The following is a 24,846-nucleotide window of genomic DNA, read 5'->3' on the forward strand; positions in this document are numbered from 1 at the left end:
AAAAAGTTTCTTTCAGGGTTTCCCAGAGTCCTCGTTGCAGTGTGATTAAAGTAGGAATGATTGTTAAATTTAAAATTCTAATGGAAGGTAAATGCTTTCTGTTCCCACCCCCATTAAGAAAATATGTTTCGTGACAACTATCGTATGTAAATAACTAATATTTAACGCACAATAAGGATCACATTTCAAATCTTCAATAATATTTGGATTTAAAATTAATTCACAATTTGGCAGAGCCCTAGTCGTTCTCCGGTATAAAACATTATTTTTTAAATTACCTACTTAATAATTATTCTATATTAACTTCAATAATTTCGTTAAATCACCAACACTATATCAACAGCAAAAGTACATGACCCATTCTTGACCGTTAGTTAGATGTGGATTATGACACGCTTTATATGTGTTGGTGAACGTATTTCGATTTATAGCCTAACTAGTTTCTTCTAATCCAGGCATGCAAACAACCACTCGTCCAGTTCCGCGGGGCGAGTGGTTCATCGGTGCGGCCGAGTATTTAATATAATATCGAAGGTAAGTAAATGATATCTATTGTGAAATATGGGCTAGTAGCTTTTTTCTTGGTCGAACAAAATTTTGTTGCTTATTTACATCCCTGTTCTAATCTTTTGAGAGGTTTAGTATAAGTGTAGCTTTAATGTTGTGATTGTGAAACGCCAAATTAACCTCTGGAGGGAGGATATGAGCGGCTTTGTGAAACACAAAGTTATCTAACGTAAACATCTTTTTTAACCCGTTACAGGAACAAATATTTTTGTTACACTAAAGGAATAAATGAGTCCCTGGGACCCAGCTTAAACTGTTTATAATTAACATAATACATATACATTCAAAAATGATTATAATACTTGTGCATGCACATGTGACTTTCTTCAAGATATTGACCCTCTTGATTTCTGGCTTTTTAATGAAATAGAAAATTTAGGGATAATTGCTCTATAACATATTTATTAGTACTCAAAGGGATACATAATAAAATTAAGTGTGATTTTGACACCATAATTTTTACTTTAGAATTTATAAAATTATTATTATTTTGAATTCGACAGTCCATTATTTCATCTTACTGCAATAATTTAATTGAGTTCTTAATGCAATAAAAAAACTGCAATCCGTTCTGTTAGCAAACTAAAAAGTAGCATTTGTAAAGGAGATAATATTTTGATTTTGATATTTGCAGTTCTTTTCCTGTTAGGCCAGGTAAATGGCATTTCATTATATTATGTTGTGGTGTTCTACCACGAATTTAAGGCGTATTTGTCTAATTGTAACGATTCTGTCCATAAAAAATATGCGAGTCAGTAACCACTTGACCGTCACTTTTGTCTGCACTTGTTTCAGACTCAGTTTAATATTTACTGCACCCAAACTCACTGAGATCCACTAGTGTCTTCATCGCCACTTGACACTCCACAAAGTACACGTTCTATTGCTTCATCTACAATTATCTTTGCACAAGCCATTCCTCTGAAGTTATGAACACTTGAAAAAATATTACACAAAAGGAACATATGGGTCCCCAGGACCGAACAAGGCTAGTTCACAGAAACTGTAGACACAACAAGTGCCTATCTTATACTGTTTGAACGAAAAATGCAGCATACACGATTACTGTGATAATCACTGCAGTATTCCCAATACAAGCGAAAAGAGAGACAAGATAAAATTTGCTTGGTTCCCCAATACCCATACATTCCGGTTATGGGTTTTAACTATCGTGTAAAGAAAGTCCAACGATCTAATGGAATGGAATGCAATGACGCATCCCAAACAATATTCGCCTGCCATATACAGGTAAATAAATTGCATTATTTCTGTCTTTCGAACAATACTCATTCCAACCAAGAAGTTAATTTCGCAGCAAGTGGCGTTTGCAATTGTGTACGTCCAAGTCGCTCATTTATCATAATTATTTAAAATACCTAACTTTAAACCTTGCGGTACCTGAAATCTGTGAATACTGTCGAACCGTGAAGTTTGCCTGTCCGTTTATTTCTCGAATAAAATCGTACTTTTTGCGTAATTAACGATAGCTTTAGTAAAACTAACGTTAACTAACGATAAACTAGAGATGTGAGATGGAAATTTATGACAATTCTTTATGGGCGGGCTAACTTTACATTTGGCGGCAAACCTTATTTCTGGAATAAAATCGTCATTTTTGCTAAGCAAACGTTAATTTTAGCAAACCTAACGTAAAGTAACGATAAACTAACGATATGAGATGGAAATTTATGAGAAGTCAATATGGGTGGGCTAACTGGCAGTTGGTGGGAAACTTTATTTCTAGAATAAAATCGTTATTTTTGCGAAACTAACGATAGTTTTCGCAAAACTAACGTAAACTAACGATAAACGAACGATGTGATATGAAAAACTTTTAAAATTCATTTGTGGGTGGGGAACCATGAAGTTGGCCTGCCCATTTATTTGTTGAATAAAAATCTAATTTTTTCGAAACTAACGATAATTATAGGAAAACTAACGTAAACTAACGATAAACTAACGATGTAGATAAGAAAAAAAATCGTTAGGTCGGCGGGACAACAGACGTTCTAAGAGCTCCAAACTCTGGGATGGGTTTTATTTATGTATGAGAAAGTTTCCTCTTTAGTGCGAGTTTATTGCCCCCTGGATCCGCCCCTGGTAATGTTGCACTCCGAAAGATCATTGAGGCTCTTCATTCCATATGGTATAAAATATCCAAGTACTCTGTTTATCACCAATTCTGGGCATGCATATATATATATGCAGGGTCGGAATTAGGGAAATATCGAATAATGGACGTTTGGTGCACATTAGAAACAGTCCTAAATTCATACTGGTTAACTATAAAACAAAAATAAGCATACCATTGGCTTTTCGGGAACATTTGCTATTAAAATGAGGTGTCACATGCTATGGTTTTCATTTTTCAAAACTGCACTTTAATTCAAAATGGCGGATTTCAACATAGCTGCCGTCAAGGTCATCCTTACCGTATCACTTCCCTCTAGGCCTAATATGTATTACCGAAGGTTTTATCCACTTACCGTATCATTAATACGCGGGTTAGAACGGGAGGTAAGGGACTTAGTACACATAGTAAGTATAATTAATTAATATGCCTGTCACTTTCCCCCAAATGTGCGTATCTTATAATTAACTTTATCACTGTTTTCCTGCTTAAATTCTAGCCCGAAATTATTTATGATATTTCCCTATTCCCATTTAAAAATGACCTTAATTCCAAACGGAGGATTTCAAGATGGCTGGCGTCAAGGTTATACCCACCATACGACTTTCCTCTAGGCCTTATGTATCCACATGGTTGTTCTTCACTTTTTTATTAACACTTCTTTCACAAAGGGTAGTAAGTTATTTTTGCAGTACTCTATAATAACTATATAGCAACTTTTAAAAATTAAAAAGAAATAGAAAACATGCACCATGGCAAAAAATTCTGTCATCACAGATAATGTGTACATGCTCTCTATCAGAAAAAAAAATTCATTGAAATCGGAATCGGACATTTAGGAGATATCCCTTGTTAGTTGGGAGCAATACTTTCCTGATGACAGCCTTCTTTATGATGTTTTATAATTTTTCTTATAGTTTTTGTTATAGTTATTGTGCTTGATAGCTTAATTCTAGTTTGCTTACTTTCACTCTTTGTTAGATATTTAATTTCACCACCATTAATTCCTTTCTATCATTTTGGCAACACTCAAAAGTTTCCTTTCCTGCATCTTCGCCTTTTATTGTCCATAGTAGATTAAGATTTAGTGTCTGTATTTGTTCTTATATTCAATGAAAGACTTGGTGTTTGCATCGGATTTATGTGAATCCACATAGATATTTATTTGTTTGCTGAGATCAGTAAAACAGCAAGACAGTTCTCATGAATCGGCTATTTTCTTAATGAGTCTGAAATTGTCACGAGTTTGATTTTAGAGGAAATTCTGAAATACTTTGCTGACAAAAATGAAGAAAAATAATTTTAATATGAAGGAATAATCATTTATAGCTTATAAATATTAGGTGATTTTTAGAAGTTCAAATAATATAATTTGTTTCCAAATTTGCATGATTTTTTTTCTAAAGAAAAATAAATACTCTTTTTCATTTAAACATTTCACATTCACCAGGCACGTAGCCAGGATTTCGCAGTAGGGGGGGTCCGTGACGAAATACTGTGGTTATCACACCATGTGCTCATCATTCTAAACTATTTTACTGGCAACATATCGTTTAGCCAGGGTTTCGTATGGGGGGGGGGGTCATGGAATACTGTGGTTACACACCAGGTGATCGAATCAATTTAAACTATTTTACTGGCAACATATCGATATTAGTTTGTTAGGACATTCAGCCCCCTTCCCTCCGTTTCCTCCACACAAAGCTCCTCAAGAGTAACCAAACGCTTGCTGTAGCTTTATACTTTTCACGTTGATTTATCTTTTTCTCGTTTCTTTTTGTTTGATCCTTCCTTAATATTTTTCATTTCTGGACCCGAAGGGGGGGGTCCGGACACCCCGGACCCACCCCTTGGCTACGTGCCTGCATTCACTTGTAACTTTTAAACTAGACCTAATAATTACTAAACCACGAAATTTTGTACCATGGAAATATCAACAGTGGAACATTGTTTAACGTACTTTCTGACACGAAGTCAGTTTTGTCATACAGTCTCGCAAACTAAGAATATTACAGTATCACAGACATTGCAAATTTGGTGGTATCTATAGCAGTAACAACGCAAGTGAAGCGAGTTTGACAGTGCATATGCAAAGGACATTACAATCTAATAGTAAGATCATGACAGAATGAAATTTTAATAAATATTATCAAAGATAGAAGGGTTTGAAAATTTCACTTTTTTTTTCAAAAGCCTTTATATCGAAAAACTACTTACATAAATACTACCTCCAATTACATAGCTGGCTTTCAATAAATGTGAAAATGATAACTATTTTTACAGCAACTCGACATCTAAAACTTTCTATATGGTAAATACTGTTAAAGTTTGTAACATTGCTTAGAATTTTCTAATTACAGAAACTGCAAAAAATATTGATGTAACGTTATAGGAGGAAAATAAATCAAAGAGTATTTTCCTTAAAATTCGTCCCTTAAAATAGAAATTTTACAATCACGTTGTTTTACAATCACAAATACGTTTGGGAAAATACAAAGGATTTTAGATAATATTTAAATTTTAACGATTTTTTTTCATATCTCCGGAGTGGTTTGAGATATCAAATTCCTGTATAAGGTATCATCATTTACATATTCATAGAAACCCATCTACGAAATGGTTGTGATTTATATGAAAACATTTTTTTCTAAATAAAGTCCTTTGAAAAAAAGTAAAATTTTCAATTCAATGTAATTCTGTTGCTAGTTGTTCCAAATACATCCACAAGGTTCTTTGGATCTGCGCTACTCCTTCCGTGACATGTTTGTAATTCCTGTCGTAGGACCTCCTCCCCCCCAAATTTGGTTGTTTTTCAATGTTTGGTATACTGTTAGTCGTTAGTTTGCAACATTTCAAAAAGTATGGAATTATGAGTTTTCCTTTTACATGTAGATTTGAAATATCTGTATGTAATAATTTGGCGTAAGGCTATTTACACAAATATGACTTTATATTGGGTTGGTAACACTGTTAATCTGGTAGTATTAGAGAATATTACAGAGAATGGCTCGCTATCGATATTTGCATGGTGTTGTTTCAAGTAATTTGAAAGCTAGAAGGACGTATCAAGAGATAAAATATATCTTACTTAGAATTCTGTACATCATGCAGGAGGTTGGCTGGGTGCGTAGGTACCGCAAAATTGTTCTCATTTGGCTCCGCAGTTCATAATGCCGCTAATGTCTACCGTAATTTGAGTGGTTCTCGCAAACGTATTAGTAAGTCCCATTTCAGGTGAAATTGAATTATTAGATGCAATAGGTTGAGGTTGAATCATAGAATGGTAGGTAGATAGTTTAGTTTGGGAAATGTCCTTACAAATTGCAAGGAAAGCTTTTTTGTTATGTGCCACTGCATTGAATTACCGTATATGCAAATCTTAAACTTTATTTTCCCGTTTATTCGGAAGTGTGAGATTGTATCATAACTTATCGTTATATTTTACATGCCGCATATTTCACAATGTCAATTAAAAGCAGTGTTGCTGTTGTTTTCTCAATTAATGATTTTGTACCTTAATTCTAAAAGTTGGCGGTAGATAGCAAGAAATATCATACGGTGGTTTAAATTAAATATTATATTTCTTTTATGAAAATATTTTTTTCTTCGTTCATCTTTTATAAGAAATTATATTTTTCATTTACGATTTATAAAGGTGTTACTAACACAGTAAAGAAAAGATGTAATAGATTGGATTATTTTCAAAGAAACATACTTAAATATGTAAGATAAAAGTGTAATTCATAATTCACTGAATATTTCCATAAATTAAAAACTTTAAACGTTCCTTACATATATCGTTGTCTCAGGTTCAATACCTAGGAACGTTTCACCAATTTTGCAGGAGAGACAAGAAAACTGTTCAAAAACTAGATTCAGCCTAATTATACATGGGAATGATAGAGACATCTGTCGTGATATAGATGTATGTTTAAACAGACTATTCGGAACCCTATACTGATTCTAATGGTATCAAAAACTCAAATTCGTCAAAATTGGAGATACTGGGTGTTGAATCTCAGACGATTATATATAATACTCCCATTTCGCTATCCATTCACCCATTGCACATAACTTCATAAATGTACTTTATTCTTTAACTAACAGGGCACTAAAGTGTTTATACGCTCCCTGAGTAGCCCAGGATTAGAAAATTAACATCCTGATCGCAACTAACATCATATATCAATGTGTTCTGTTAAACGCGTTTCATTTCATCATTTACATTGCATACCATATACAAGTCACGCTGTGTATGACTAACCAGATAAATATATAAAGAAATAAGTCCTGATATTTACTTCCCAATGATACTGCCAATAAATGACTAATAATAGACCGAGAGAAGGCGTTACTTTCTGCGGCACGCCTATCTTCGTATAAGAGTGAGATTGCATTTTAAAAATACTACACTAGAAAGTGAAATTCAATAGTAGTTAGAGGTATGTTTCCAAAATACCAGTACGAACAACATTTGGAAACACAATGGATCTTATGAATAAAGTTGAGCAAGTTGAGTTTATTCTTTTGGTATGAATAAAAATGAGAAAAAAAATCAAGCCCTTTGAGAGGTCATTGAGCGTCTGAGCAAGGAATCCGCGTTATTGATATAGCTCTAGTTTCGAATGAATAAAAATGAGAGCTCTCTCATACTTCAGAGTACTCTCGTAAAAAATCTTTAATTACCTTATTTCCTGACACAAGCTATGAAGTAAAGATGTTTTGTGGAAATGGCTGCATGGCAACAACGAAGAAAATGTACAAGGAATAACGACGGGTCTAGTATTCTACAACCACGGTTTAATTCACGCCTGAAGGACATCGCCTCGGCCGTTCGGCCTATATGATGGACAGGTTCCGACAAACATGGAATCCTGCCTGTACTTCTCCAGTAGTAACGTTGGTCCTTGTGCATGTATTGCACATTCAAGATTTGTCCCTCGACAATGACGCCTTAGCGTGTAACCCTTATTCTCTAATTGAACAAGTCAGTTATCCCATGCTCTGCAAGTGTGGTGCCTTAGCTTTTCAACCTAAGCTCAACTCTTTCCAATGCTCGCTGGTACCCAGAGTCCTGGGATTGACTTTGTTGTGTGACTAAATTTCTTTGTTCTGGAAAAAAAAAGTAAAGAAGCTTCAACAGAAGTAAGCCTCTGGGATAGGTAACTATCCTAGAAGTTTACGAGTTGGCTACCTCGTCTCATGACTGTTGTGTGGAAGGTGGTGCCCTCTACGAGTTTTCGTGGTTGTGCAGCTAACCTCCCCTCTTCAGTTATGAAGACAGGGTAAGCATCGATACACCTACTTTTCTTTTGTAGGCTAAATTTTTCGTTTCCAAGCATGTTATTTACTAGTTTAGTCTTATTTTTGGCATTCAGTGAATTTATAAAAGTGAAAAGAAATTTATCTTAGTTATGTGTAAATTGCTTCAGTGTTTAGTTGTGTGAAAAGTGAATATATAAAAAGCAAGTGTATTTCGTACCAGTTTGACATACGAAAAGTTGCCTTGAATTGGACAGTTAGATGTTAGTACAAGAAGACTTTTGGTATGTATGTATTTTTCTATATTTGGCAGGCTGACTGAAAAGGAACATTGATTTGGAATTTATTTTGCATATTCAGATAACATACTATTTAGTAAACTTTTTCTTAAATAGCAGTTTCGACCAGATCGCGGATAGTCAAAATTACTTGACATTTAACCTGTATTTGTTTGAATCAAATATTTCCTTTTTGAGAAGTTATTTTTGCATTTGTTTCCGATGTTGGCTTATTAATAAAAGTTGTTATATTTGTTTAGTTGAAATTCAAATCTTTAATTCTATATTTAACCTGAGAAAACCCCATAAAACGTTCTATCCGAGCGGTTTAGTATTAATTTACTTAGATACCGCAACAAGACAAAAATACCCTGTCTTCATAACTCAGGTGTTTCTCATTAGGTCAGAGCTTTATGCTCAAGAGAAAATTTATATTTGTTTGGACTGTAAAACCAATTAGGAAAAATTATAACCTGATAAATTCAACCTGTAAATTGAAGTTTAGATTTGTAACAGAGAAACACGTTAAATTAGACATAAGTCATTATGAATTTCATGTACGCTACAGAGACATATGATAATTATAACCAATTTAGTAGGGGGAATTATATTCCTAACCGCTCTCAAGAAAATTCCCATTTAAATAGCAGTGGTTATAATGCTAATGTGGGAAATTTATGCTCGTCTGGGCATGTAGAACCGGGCAGAAGTAGTCAGATGCGACTTGTAGAGGATCTGATTGATTTTGCGGGGGCTACAATCCCTCACGACACCGTAAGTCATGCTCCTAATATAGGACAGAATACAGGTATCAGATGCGATTTCAGTAAATTTAAAAATTTAAGTGCATTTAAAGCAGTAGAAAGTTTGGTTAATAATATGCCCATATTAAATTCCGTAGATGGCTACCAGGTCTGTCATTTCTTAATGCAGGCTAACAGTTTGATAAAACAGAATGTGGCACCTTCAGATACCATATTAGTGCTTTTATTAGGAAGAATTATAGGTCCATTATTTTTAGATTTCCAACAATTCATAAATGAGAACGCTAATTGGGCAATAGTGCGTAACAGAATCGTTGAAAAATATATAAGCAGTATTATAAAAACAGAGATTATAAGGGAAAAGCTGTATAGAGTAATGTGCCCAGAGAAAACATTTAAGGAATTTATTCTAGAAAAAGAAAACATTTTAGAAATATTTAACATGTATATGGGTGACGTAGAATTCTGTAACATGATAGTAAATCTTATCACACCTGAGATTCGTAATATATTTCTGTTAACTTCAACTCCCAAACGAAAACATGTGTTATTGTCCTTTGCTGAAACGTACGATTCTAACCGGAAGTATAATGTAGATTATGTAAATGCGACCATGCAGTCACAAGTACCTAGTGGTTTAAATGTATCGAATATTAGAGTAAATCAGAGTCAGTGTTATTCTTGTGGAATGAGAAATCATTTTTGGCGTCAGTGTGGTTTGAGAAAAGAAAAAAGAAAAGAAAAGAAAAATTGGTAGAAAATAGAAAATGTTACAATATTTCGGACAAAAGGCAAGATTATATGGTTCAGATTATGGTTTCCGTGTGTCATATTCCTGTGTGTTGTTACATAGATACGGGAAGTAGTCCAAACTATATCGGTAAAAGATTACTTCAACAGATAAAGTTAAAGTGTACCCCCAAAAGAAAGACAGTAAATCATGTAGTTACTTCCATAAGTCAAGAGCCCATTACAATTAAAGAAGCAGTTCAAATTCATTTCTTTATTAACAATAGGAAATTTACAGACTGGTTTCTTGTGATAGACTCCCCGGATATTTCGTTGTTAATTGGAGGACATTTTTTACAAAATCACGAAGCATGTATTCAGTATAAGGATCAAAAATTACTACTGGGTAAGGATGGTATTACTGTGAACTTTAAATTGGAAGAAAACAGTGTTTCAAAAACGGAAAACTACTCGTTTCGGAACTCTTGTTCCAGGGTTGCCAATCCAACAGCCATGTCGACAGGCGCACTAGGCATTGCTGGGGAGAGGACAAACAACCTTGGACTTTTGAATCAACAACCATCTACCAGTCAAACTAATCTTCAGCGTCCACAGGCGAGGAAAGGTGGCATAGGAGAGCGAAAAAAGGAGGCTACCGAATTTTCTCCTGCTGCAGGACAGCCCGTGTTCAATCCAGTATACCACACAATTCATGACCATGAGTTGGATGAAGTCATGAATGAAACCCAAGGTAATGACGATATTCAAACTGATATTTTTTATGAAAGTTTATGTAATTATGTTAAAGATATACTAACTAAATATAAAGATGTTATCTCAGATCAATTAGGTGCTATCAAAAATTTTAAATATGAAATCTTGTTAAAGGATGATAAACCTAGCATTCAGCAGCCATATGCTTTACCTAAACATAAGATTAAAGAATTGAATAATTACGTAGACGAATTATTAAAACAGGGAGTTGTAGAAGAGATTAGGACTTCACCCTATATCTCTCCATGTTTTTGGTTAACAATCGTGACAATAGCAAGAGGCTTGTAGTCAACTACTCTTCTGTGAATGAAAAAGTAATTATGCAGGCTTTTCCAGCTCCTAACTGAGAAAGTATCATAGAAAACATAGGTAAACATCGTATTTTTAGCGTCCTCGATGGGAAATCAGCTTTTTACCAGTGCCTATTAGATGAAAAATCTAAATTGTATACTGCTTTTGCCACTCCTAATAGACTTCTAGCTTTCCGAAGACTTCCTATGGGTCTCTGTGTTTAACATTTTGTATTAGCAAATCTATTAGGAGACCAGTTAGATATTTTGTGGGACGACTTTATTATAAACAGTCCAGATATATAAATAGTATCACATAAAAGAACTTTAGAAAAATTCTTAGAAAGATGTAGAGAATGGGGAATAACTGTCTCTCCCAAGAAAAGTACACTGTGTAAGAAAAAGGTAAAATTCATGGGTTACGAATTTAGTGATGGTAACATGTGTATACTTGAAAACAGAGTAAGGGTGTTAAGAAATTTACCTGCGCCGAAGAACAGGCGTGGATTACACACCCTTATAGGATTTTTAAGATATTACTTGAGATATCTACCCAATTATTCAGAGTTACTTGTACCTTTACATAAATTAAGATCCGAAAAACACCATTCAAGTGGGGTGAAGGAGAAAATCAGATTTTAGATAAAATTAAAGAACAAATAGAAAGACATGTAATTTTGAAAGTACCAGACTTTGATTCACCTTTTGTAATACATGTAGATGCCAGCACTAAAAATTATAGCGGTATTTTAAGTCAATATGACGAAAATGGTAACCTTAGACCAGTTTATTTTTATTCAAAGGTTGTACCAGAAACTGACTGGAGTAAAAATGTCTTTGAATTAGAATTAAAATTGTTAGCCTTAGCCCTTTCGAAATTCGAACCTTATTTGCATAGGAAATTCACAATGTTTACAGATTCAAAAGCCTTAAGTTGGATATTGAAAAATCATGGTAGACAGAGGAAGTATGGTACTCTTATAGAAAAAATCAGTATATTTAATTTCGATATAGTGCATTTAAAGGGATCCCACAATAGCCAAACAGGTTTTATCAGTAGATTATACGATACAACCTATTTTCATTCTCCATTCGCTGAAATAGAAGAAATTTCAGAATATAAAGGAAAAACAGTAACTCTTTCATTTATTAATTTCTGGAAGCTTCCTTCTTTAAACATTTCTTTACAGGAATTACAGCACCAAGATCCTGAATTGAAAGGCATAATTTCACAAATAGAGGAAGGTAAAACTGTACCAAATTATTTAATCAAAGATAGTGTATTACTTAAAGAGACTAAAGGAAAAATAAATGAAGGTTACAGAGCAGTTGTTCCGAAAAATATGATTAATACTATTTTGCAGTACCATCATGATTTTCTAGGATCAGGATCTCATCAAGGGATAAAAAGAACAATAGGGCGAAAGCAGGAAAATTTACATGGTCAGGAATGTTTAAAGACATCAGAGATTACCTGCAGAGCTGTAAAATTTGTCAAGAAAACAAACCGAAAAATACGAAATGGTAGGAACGTATTTTTCAAAAACTGTTACTATACCTAACCATACCTTTTATATAGATGTACAAGGACCACTTCCTAGTAGTTCTGGTTTTTAGTATATTCTCATACTTACAGATAGTGCAAGTAGATATTCATTTTTAGAACCTTTACGTCAGTTAAATTCCAGAGTAATTATAAGTAAATTAGAGAAACTCTTGTGTTATTATGGGTGGATTAATAACTTAGTATCGGATCGGGCTTCTTATTTCGTAAGCGATGCCTTTGAAACTTACTTATTTAGCCAAGGTGTAAAACATATTACCACTAGTCCTTATAATCCTTCACCTAATTTAGTGGAAAAAGTGAATGCTATAGTCAAACAAATTTTACGTTGTTACGTAAATAATAATCAAAGTAGTTGGTCAAAACTTCTAGACAAAATTCAATTCACTTTAAATTCTAGTATTATAAGCGAACTTGGAGTCTCTCCAGCAGAAGTTTATTTTGGAAGAAAACTTTTTAGTCCAATAGATTGTAAATGGTCTTTAAATGTAAATCTTTTTGAAAATGGTAAAAACAAAGAGCAAATGTTAGAAATAATTTCGGATAATATCAGTAAATCATGGAAAAGGAAAGAACAAAACTATAATATAAAAAGAATCCCTGCTGAGTTTGCTGTAGGACAAAAGGTACTTATTAAGAATATAACAAAAGCATCGCTGTTAAAGAAATATAACCCTAAGCTAGATAAAATCTATAAAGGCCCATATGAAATCCTGGATTTACCGACTGAGAACACAGTCTCGGCTAGGTTAATAGAAAATCCAGAGATAAAGGTAAAGAGGCATATCAATTTCCTTAAAAAATATTATGAAAGAAGAAATACTGTAAATGCCAATGCAGCAGTAGATATAGCAATAGCAGATAATAATGTAACAGATATTTAAGTTTATTTTAGAATTCTTGTCAATGTTGTAAATATTAAAAAAAAAAGGCATGCCATGTTTAGAAATATTTCGAGGTACAAACATCAGATGTACATCTTCATCGATTTAAGGAAATGTTTATAAGAAAAATATACTGTTTTGTGTTTGTTATTTCACATCTTTTGTAACCTGGGGTGCCGCCAAACAGACATGAGAGACTTTTCGATCCAGATTTAGGAGGAAGAGGTAACAGCTTCTAAATGTAGTCATCTAGATTTTTGGATGGAGGACTGTCTTCAAACAATCATCCTTGTATTTCTACGTAAGAAAGGGCCCTTGGAATACATTTGGAATACAGATTGGAACTGTCCAAGAATCTGAACTTAGTGATGAAGAAGATCTAGTGGATGTGATTAGTGAACAAATAAATTTTTTTCAGTGAAGTGTTCAAGAATACTTTGTGTGTCCCCCGAGATATTTTGTTGTGTGACTAAATTTATTTGTTCTGGAAACAAAAAGTAAAGAAGCTTCAACAGAAGTAAGCCTCTGGGATAGGTAACTATCCTAGAAGTTTACCAGTTGGCTACCTCGTTCCATGACTGTTCTGTGGAAGGTGGTGCCCTATACGAGTTTTCGTGGTTGTGCAGCTCAGTAAGTACGACGCCAGAAATTTTTGCTTAGGGGGGTGTTCAAAATAAAACGGGGGTGTGCTCTCAGAATAGTGATATAATTTTTAAACAAACTCAAACAAGAAAACCGTATGTTTTGTTACGCAATTATTGCAATATTATTATTATTATTATTATTATTATTATTTTATTATTATTATTATTATTATTATCACTAATAATAATAAGAATAATAATATTAACTCTTTGCAGTGGTAGGTTCAATAAAGTAAGTTCACACATTTGAGCATTTAGTATTATTATTAAATTAACTAATACAGTGAAACTTCTCAAAACGGACATCGGTGGAACCGATTATTTGTCCGTAAATAAGAGGTGTCCCTAAAAGGAAGGGTTCTTTCTCATAACACCACATCACACATATTTATGGCATGGAAAAATAAGAAAGTTTGTTCTCTTACGAAGATGTCCACTATTGAAAGATGCCCGTTAAGAGAGGTTTTACTGTATTAGGAATTAACCTCCACTACTTTACCTAGTAATTACATGTGAATTGATTACATACGAATTATTGTAGTCTTAATTATTTCGCAAAATTCTGCTATTACAAATTAATTCCACCCAGCAAGTTTTAGTGGGTGATTTTTTAAATATACATACATATATATATATATATATATATATATATATATATATATATATATATATATATTGATTGTGAAAAAATTCCCTCGTCCCACGCTGAAATCACATTCGTTTAGTAATTAATACTGTACATAGTTCCAATTTCATTTCATTTAATATTCTAGCCCTGTTGTTAACGTTAATCGTTGTAATATTATTTGATCTCTTAATCTCCGTTCCTGCCCCTTTCTGGCTACGTTATTCGCTCTGAATATCTTTCATAAGAAAATTATTCATTGATTTAGTTGTTTTCCAGAAATCCAGTTTTTCGATTTACAAATATGTTGTATCTTTCTGTTTTGTCTTCTTTAATATACCCTAATTTTAATAATCCCAGTGCACATAGTGGTTTGCCCTCTTGTAAATAGTGAAAAAGTGACAAACAATGGCCAAAAGCACACACAGAAAAATGACCAAAATCTCATCATGCCCCCTTTTTCCTTTGTCAATTTCTCCATCACCTCTCTCTTTGTTTGTTCTTTTGTTTCTTCGTTACTTCTTTTTGAGCTTCCTCCTTTCTTAGGTTTTCAAAGTATGCTTTGTAGTTACGGTAAGCAGACTTAGCAGATGTAAAAAGCTTCTGAGTAAGTGGAACCAGTTCTGGCCTATTTCCGAATTTCTTCATCTCAGACATTATATTTAACTTAGCATTAAGAGTACTCAAAAACGTGAAATATTAAAATTCATCACCTACTCTTAAGAAGAACATACAAGAAGCATAACACAAGACGAACATGATGAACCACATAAACACACTCACACAATGTTGAACGGAGCGTTAACTATTACGAGAGGAAACTAAAAGATTATTATGATAGAAGAAAGAATAGACACAGAAGGGTTCTCAACCCCACCTTGAGAGCTTAAGCATCCACCAACCGACCACTGTGCTTTAGAAAGAATAGAAGCTGAAGTAAGAATAAAGCTGACTGTTTCACATGTGGCAGCAAGTACTGAAGCTTTCAGAAGAGTAATGAGTAACAAATTTCTGCCTTTTTCCATTTGTTTTTATATTTTTCTTAGAAAACTGCCAATGCAAAACGTAAATAACACGAAAGTCACTTTACCTCTCAAAAAAGTAACGTTTAGTGACAAATTTGAAAAAAAGTAACTTTTAGTGACCAACTTGAAAAAAAGTAAATTTTAGTTTTAAAAAAAGTGACTCGCTATGAGCCCTGTTCCGCTCAATGAATTTACTTTACAAATATACTTTACAAAAATTAAGCTAGCGCCAAATGCGTTCCTGCATAACACTAGGCTCAGTCTAAAAAATATATAATTCTTACTTCGATCTATCTCTTCATTTCTAAAAACGTCTTGACTACACCCTTGTAACGTCCGTACGTTGATACACCACTTGCAGAGCAGGCTCGAAACCAGCCACAGAGCTTTGGGGTCCATGGATATGTTAGGAGGGGTCAAGTCATTAAAACTCTTATAAATATCTAAATTTTGCATTTTGTATTGAGCTCTGGACTGGATATGAAAAATTTAGGAAGAGCCAGGCCCTCCTTAGCCCCCTTCTGGTTGCGAGCCTCTTCCAGAGTAGCACTTACCAATTGAGTCTGGTGTAGGCTTATTACTATATTGTCACATTTTTCCTTATTGAGGAGGAATGACCGCTCAAGACGTTGCCAATTTCAGTAATCTGCATCTGTCCATCAATCTCTTTTCTCGTAAACGACCGCGGAGCCGAGGAGGGTAGGTATCAGCGGTCTGTTTTATCAATTGTTTCGATCGAAACACCACCCGAAACAACGAGGTCATGTGGTTCTCGAAGCCGTACATGGGAACGAGGTCGCTTCGTATTTTGAAGTGAAATAAATAAATAAGAATATTATTGCCTTCTTTCCTAAACGCTAAACCTTTTTTAACTTGATGCAATAATTAACCTATATGATACTGATTTATACAATTGGACTTTGGGAAGTATACCTTTTCCATCAAGGGGTGTGTGTAAAGAAATTTGGAGGGGTGTTTGGGGGTGTAGATTACTCCCTGGTGCAGCTAACCTCCCCTCTTCAATTATGAAAACAGGGTAAGCATCGATACACCTACTTTTCTTTTGTAGGCTAAATTTTTCGTTTCCAAGCATGTTATTTACTAGTTTAGTCTTATTTTTGGCATTCAGTGAATTTATAAAAGTGAAAAGAAATTCATCTTAGTTATGTGTAAATTGCTTCAATGTTTAGTTGTGTGAAAAGTGAATATATAAAAAGCAAGTGTATTTCGTACCAGTTTGACATACGAAAAGTTACCTTGAATTGGACAGTTAGATTTTAGTACAAGAAGACTTTTGGTATGAATGTATTTTTCTATATTTGGCAGGCCGACTGAAATGGAACATTGATTTGGAATTTATTTTGCATATTGAGATAACATGCTATTTAGTAAACTTTTTCTTAAATAGCAGTTTCGACCAGATCGCGGATAGTCAGAATTACTTGACATTTAACCTGTATTTGTTTGAATCAAATATTTCCTTTTTGAGAAGTTATTTTGCATTTGTTTCCGATTTTGGCTTATTAATAAAAGTTGTTATATTTGTTTAGTTGAAATTCAAATCTTTAATTCTATATTTAACCTGAGAAAACCCCATAAAACGTTCTATCCGAGCGGTTTAGTATTAATTTACTTAGATACCGCAACAACTTCCATGAGCTAACAAATCCCACAGTATGGCCACAGTCCAGCAGAGTCCAACCCAGTCCGAGAGCGGCATGCGATGCCCGAAGGGATTTGTCAAATCCGAGTCCTGCCTACCTTTATTGGCAACTGCCACGTGTAGAGGTACCACGCATAGTCGAAATACTTCCGTATCTCGTCCCAAATCGTATGATACAGGTAAAAAGATAACAAGTACACGTTGTAACTAAGCTACTTACCGACGAAAATGGCAAATGTAAACTGCTTCTAGAAAGGATCACCACATCCTTTCTCGGCAGGGTCGCTCAAGCATTGCGGAACGTTCTCAAATTACCTGGAGGGATACCGTACATTGCTACACCCAATAACTGATATAGACCGTCTGCTCAAGGCAGACATTATCATTCGCAAGCCGTGTCTTCCCTGGTAATCTCGCCCAGGCAATACGGGCTACCTATCTTTTACTTGTTTAGGCAACACGGACACATTTTAGCACAGCAACCTTTTCCGAAACCAATGGCACATTTAAGCCGCCATTGGAAAGGCCCAACACATCCTTCCTCGGTAGGGTCGTTCAAGCAATACGGAACTTCCTCTAATTACGATAGAGGTATATAAAAATTATTAAACCCCATGGCTGATGTAATCTCTCTCCCTTTAAAGACAACTGCCATTTGGGGGATGTAGCAGCTTCCCTGGTACGGTCGTAGATTCAGCACAAAGTAAGGATCCCCAGAGAAAACGCACAAACACTTTCGAGAAGAACTGCTCTATCACTTTGATAAAGAAAAAGTGAAGTTGTTAAGTAATTATTTTCCTACTTGAATCGAAAGAAATTAGAGCGCGACTCTTATAACGAACAAAGAATTCCAATCTTTTTGTGATTCTTGAGCGATACAGGTTTTCAAACTTGAATAGGGAAGAACATTGGTGTGGACTGGAATATTGTGTCTGTCACACTTTAGAAAGTTCAAGAGAAAATAGTAGGGAAGACACCCTTCTGGATGCAACCTTCGCACCCTTCATAAGGCTTTCCTTCACACTTGCTGAACAGCAAGCAGCAATAAATAAGTGGCTCAAGCACTACAATTTTTCATTCGTTATAGAACTCATTGAGTACACAAATGGTGAGAACTAAGAAACCTGATGAATATGGGGATGAGTACATAAATTGCAAAGAACATTACATCTTGAGTGTTCAAGCCATTTATAATTTTGATGAGAAATTGACGAGTGTTAATGCTTCCAGGCCAGGTTCGAAGCACGATCCGCGGAAGTGGCTGAACTCAGTTGTACGCATGGTTATGGCAGAAAACAAAGCCTTGCTTCTGGGAGACTGGATGCACCAATCTTATAGGTTTACGACTCCTTTCCTCAATCCAGCTGCAGCAGCAGAAAAGGAATTCAACAACTACTTCACCAGGGGACGCGTTATAAAAGAGAGATGTTTCGACATAGTCAAGCAACGGTTACCTATTCTGGAAAATATAAAATAAGATTATCAATCACCTAAGTTCCTTCAATGATTCTAGCCTGTTTTCTTCTGCATAATTTTGAAAAACATCTGAAAGACAGATTTTTGCATTATTGAGAAAGGGTTTGAAGAAAAAGGCGCCATTTCAGAAGATGAGACACCGCGCGTGAGACAATGACGAGAGGAAAGAAGAAATGCAATTTCCAGATTAATTTAAGCCAAACAATATCGATCTTTTTTGCAAAAGTCAGATTTTAATGTATTTTATTACACATTTGATATGAAATATTAACGCTAATATTGAGTTCCTCTACTAAATGATTAACAATCTACTAAATCATCCCACAAACATTGTCTTTATGAAGCGACTCAGAGTTTTATAGTACACTTTGAAAGGGTTTTTTACGCTTAGTATAGCTTAGTATATTTTCTGTTACACTTGTAAATTTCGGAATGAAGCCAAATCCACTACATATCTTCGCTACATAGCTTGACTCACAAAATAAGATGACTGAATATTTTTGGAGAGAATACTACGAAGTGTGAGAGAGATCTCACTTGTATTAATATGTAAATAGAGTTATCGCAATAGTATTGACTCCTTGCTGTGACGCAGAGTGACATCTCGAAGAGCTTGTTCACTTTTTCATCCTTGTTGATACCAAAAGGAGTAAAATCTTCTAAATTCCCTTTCTTTATTCATAAGACGCATTTGATTTCCAGGTGCACCTGCATTCCACACCCATCGTTTTCTACTTAACACTCACGTTATATGCGTACTTTGCTAGAAAAAAAATATAGGGAAAACTCCCCCACAGCTCTACTTTGTATAGGAAAGAAGGTTCATCTAATCATTCCAAAATTAATATGAACTATGACACCATATTAACATCGATTTAAAAAAGAACAAATTCATGTTATTAATGACTCATCATTCATGGACAAATATATATTGGACAAAAAGTGTTGTATCGTTAAAACGAAGTGTAAAACGAGCGTCTTTACGTTGTAGTGCAGAGTGTATTTCATTAAAAGGAACAAGACGTCTTCTGCGATTTGGAAAATAAAGAGAAGCGTAAAATTAAAGTGGATTATAGTTGTTTTATAACGAAATTCTGATAATTGAATATTAAGGCCCAGCTGTCCCCATCTGTGCACTTGCAGATAAATCATATCCGGTATTATTATTATTATTATTATTATTATTATTATTATTATTATTATTATTATTATTATTATTAATATATTGAATTAATTGCTGTCGTCTAGGAAAAATCTGACGAGCAATAGCTAGCATTTTGTACAAAAATCCACATAATTTTACAATTAAATTCTACACGTATTCAAGTTCTAATCAAAAATAAAAACGTAATAATCATGTAAAGAACACCTTATTTTTTCAGATTAAATATTCAAATAAAAACGTTAGCCTACTAAGTCTTAGTTCAGCACTTTAGGCCCATAGCTAGAAGGGGTGTTTACGAAGGTTTATCCCCCAGTAGCTATCTTTATGTCCCTAAAACTTAAGAGTTTTTTCTAGTTTTTTTCTACTTTGACGTCCTACGTTTCTGTATCCGAGCTCAAGGAGACAATGATGATGATTCGGATGATAATGGTGAAATGTCGGAAGTGGGATAAAACGTGAAAACTCTCAGAATACCAAGTCACAGAGTGTATGTCCACTGCAAAGTCCCCTTGGCGAGAGGTCTGATCGAACCAGTTATTCCATTCAGATTTACCCCCTTCCTACTTATAATCTTTATACTTATCTATTAAAAGGCGAAAGTCTGCGTATACAGCTAACTACATGAATTAATGTACTTTCTTGGCATGCATAAGTACATTAACACTTTATTTATAATTTACAATTTCAGAATCTACAAACTAAATTTACGCGCTTAGCGAGTATTTAACTGAAATTATACATTCAATATGAATTTAATCCCCAAATTCTCTCTAAATAAACAAAATGTGACGCCAGTGTACCTCGCCTGACTCAGAAAATCTTAAGTGATTCTTAATTACCTGTAACTTACAGAAGCTGCATTAACAACTGAGAATGGTAGATCCAATCGTCAGGACAATACATAACATTATGACAATGCTTACATCAGACATATCGATCTTGAACTCTTTGGAAATTGTGAAACTTTAGTAGTATCCTTGTCTGTAATATCCCTTTGTTGTTCTCTCTCAGCAATCAATTTTACAAACGTTTCTTCTCCATTTCAAACTCTTCCTTGTTAACCTTTGAAGATCTATTATTCACTTTGTATTGTATTGAGAATCCACAAAATTTGTTTGTCTAAAGATATAAAATTTGTTTTCCATTTCATAAAGTTACTGGAATTGTGTAGAGATCTTTAGTGTTATCTCATCAAAGGAAGTAAACACATTCCTTCTTAGTTCTTCATCATGTGAAAAATCCAAAATCTACAGATAAATCAATGTCTTCGCTACTTCTGCAGATAATCAGAATCTGTCTAAATGAATTCGCTTCATCCTTGCTAGCTTATGATTTCCAGTTTCACCCAAAAGATATTTCACATACTTAAGTCCATCATTCACAAAGTTGTCCTTGTTCTACAGTAAGATGGAATCTAGTGCAATGAGATTTTCTCCAAAATTATGTACACTCAAACCTTTCATTTTCATTTGGCTTCAGCTGCTCTTCATTAATTTTCGCAAGCACCCGTCATCAGAGCCAGACAGCATTGTATTGAGCAATGAGAATTACTAGATTTGTTTTAGATCCTTCCTTTTGTATTAGTTGGATGTTCTTCCAAACTTCTATTATTTGGGGAAGTCATTCTTCATCAACATAACTGCAACATGCCGTGCGCTTTAGAGAGATTCAATCAAACTTTTCAAATCTTGTAAGAGCAGTAAAATTTAAATTATTCCGCTTTAAGACTTTACGAATTCTGCTACCGCAGTAGGAAGTTTTAGAGGGACAGTCCATGGGGTCAGATTTTTAATGTGATAGAATTTTGTATTTAAACACCACCCTTAGATTGAGCCTAAAATATTCGATAAACATTCTTCTTCTAAAAGCTACATAGAACTAAATCTAACTTCAAAAGAACTTGAATTATGAGAGTGCATAAGGGAAGTTGTTAATATAATTCTAGGAAAGAAACGGGCTACGAAGAAAGGTGTCATGTTAAAGATATAGCTTAACAGAGTTCTGGAAGCAAATGAGTTCTATATCCTGGAGATTTAGGATATGGTGTTAAAGATCTACAGAAAATTAAATTCTTATGAATTATGTTATACTGAAACCTTACAGCAGTGTATATAGTGGGAAATGATTCAAAATTGTAATCCAGAGTTATACTAAATATTATTCCTAAGAATACTCAAAATAATTCACCTGAAGTTTAGAAATAATAATATAGATGACAGATATAGTAATGAACAAAGGAAGACCACAATATAATGTCTTACTGAAATCACAATTCCTTATTGAAACAACATGAAACATGAGACTCATCTGGTGTGTGAAATGTCACAGTGAGAATGAGGATTGTGAAAGAAGGAAAGATGCATCAATATTTATTATTTCATTTTAAATTACGGGATTTACCTTCCAAAGGCATATTACAAATGTCTTAAAAACTCTTTCTAAAGCAGGATTATAAATGAAGAAATACGGTGGTTTGTCAGTGTAATGATAGGATAGTGTGATAGCGAGATCCAGTCGTTCTTTCAGAATAAATGTTCCGAGGGGGGACACTTTGTATTACGGGGGGCTCTGCTGCTACTATTCTGTTTATTATTATAGTCTAGACGTATTAATTTGGTCTCCTCCGGGGGACACTCTCGGACCTCCGGGGGGCCGTGTCCCCAAAAATCATGTCTGGAAGGAACACTGGCGGGTCAAAGGAAAGTGTTCAAAAACAATTTCAAGAAATTCAAAAAATCCCCCAAATCCATTGTTATACACATCACCATCATATTGTAATAATCCACCTGTTTGGAGACTCTTAAAATACAGGAGCATTTAGCCAATTTGTTGCACAGGTTTTATATAAAACATGGAGCGTCAGAAACGTACGGGGCCAAATCTCAACGGGTTGATGTATCAACGATCAAATTAGACACACTAAAATTATTCATCAGAATTGTGAAGATATAGTATCTGTTCTACACATTATATCATGTGGATACCTATTTAAATTACAATACTTCAAGTAAAGTGCAGCACATCTAAATTATTTCATTACCGCTTTAATCTTACAAATTCTATCACAACATTGTGCCAGCTAGCAGTGCAGTTCAAGACAGAGAAATGCATCCTGGAATAGTAGATCAAAGTTGTGAGGTCTTTTCAGTCATTTTTGGAACAGAAATCCATTCTAGATATAAAAATATGCTTACTATAGCTTAAGGCAAATTACAAAAAAATTCCAATGAACTATCATATCCTTAATTTACTCCGTTGAAGTGAATTAGGAAGATTATCTCATCTTTATAATATCTTGTTGTTGAAGAATTTCTACATATAACTCAACATGAAGCACTTCACATAAAGCACATATTTAATGAGGTATGCGGATAGACGTTGTTTAAGTAAATCTTTTATGTACTTATACAGTATCTACGTCTACTATCTAACAACAAGAACAACAGTGCACAGTGGTCCAGAATCAAATTCTAGGTGGCCAAAAACGAAAAAATAGAAATGCAATTCTTAGGCGCAATTTGTGCTACAGTGTTTCTTTATTATATACCTGAATAATTCTGTACATTTTTAAGTTTTCTTCTCTTCGCCGCATGGCGCCACTGTCGCTGAAAGAAAGAGCAACGGATGACGCGTTCGCTTAGTCATGATTTTCATAGTTGTTGTGACTGTGGCTTGTCGTTTACGAGTCGAATGTAAGCCTTTTGCGATTTTCTTTAGTTAATAAGTTCCTAAAGCTTATAATTTGTGTAATCAATTTGCTTTTTTGTCAAGTTGCTTTAAAGGATGGACGAGTGATGTAAACATATAGTGTTTTTGTTTACATTTCGTAATTATTAGACTGAGAAAAAAAGTGCCTATTACTGCCAAAAGATTTCGACATTTTCATAGTGTTTTGTCAATATTAAGTGCAGTGAAGTGGGTTTCGTTGCCGCCGTGCGCCGCCGGTGTCAGATAAATGGACATAATGCAGCTATAGGTGAAAACCGTTGAGGAATATGTAATCGACTTTGTATGATTATTGTTAATACTGTGTGACATAAATATTTTTTTTATTTGATCATGGAAGAAGTTATTACTTTTAAGACTCTTTTTGAGTAGTGGAGGAACCAAATTAACCCACAGGGGCCTGCTACAAGAGCCACAAGGGATTATCTTTTTGCCTATATACAAAATTTGAACACAGGCGTAATCGACGAAGAACTTTTAACATCAAAAGTAGCTAACTTTTGTGCAACACTACACAAATATTGGAAAGCAGCAGATCACTGCAGAAACAAATTTTTAGTGAAACATTCGGAGTGGCTAGAAACAAAATTCGAGATAAAACCGAACGTTGCAGCGTGTCCTGGAAGACCTTCAAAGAGTTTCGAGGAAAGTAGTGAGCGTTCGAAAAGGCGAAAAATACAAAAATTGAAAGGTGATGTGTCAGTGGAAGAGGCGACTACTTTGTCAATGTCTTATCGACGAGACGAGGGAAAGCGAGCAGCCGCCGATTTGTTAAAAGATGTGTTGCAAGGTTCGCCTACGAGACCTATAAAAATCAGAAGAGCATACAAACAAAGCATGGATAGGTCACCCGAAGTGACTCAATACACAGATGACCAAGCCCTGGCATTGGTGATGGATGGTAAGTTGTCAAAGCATAGCTACATCACATTACGAAAAGGGGCCATAGAACATAATTTGAAAAGCTTTTACCCTCCGTACAACAAAATAGTGGAAGCAAAAAATCGCTGCTATCCTGAAGGGATTGAAGTGAGTCTAGAAGGAGCCAGAATTCCTCTTCAAAAGTTATTAGATCACACTGCCGTAAGGCTTATAAAAATAGCAGACTGGACAACAGTGGAAGCGCTCCCACATTTAGAATTAAAGAAAGTGGTTTTAACTGTAAAATATGGCTGCGACGGTAGCTCAGGACACAGCGAATACATGTATGTACCTCCAAAAAATGTACATTCTAATGAACTCCCGCCAGACGATAAAGGCAAACCTCTGGCAGCCGACA

This window comes from Thermobia domestica, chromosome 16, assembly GCF_964235325.1.
Source record: "Thermobia domestica chromosome 16, izTheDome1.hap1.1, whole genome shotgun sequence".
Lineage (NCBI taxonomy): Eukaryota > Metazoa > Arthropoda > Insecta > Zygentoma > Lepismatidae > Thermobia > Thermobia domestica.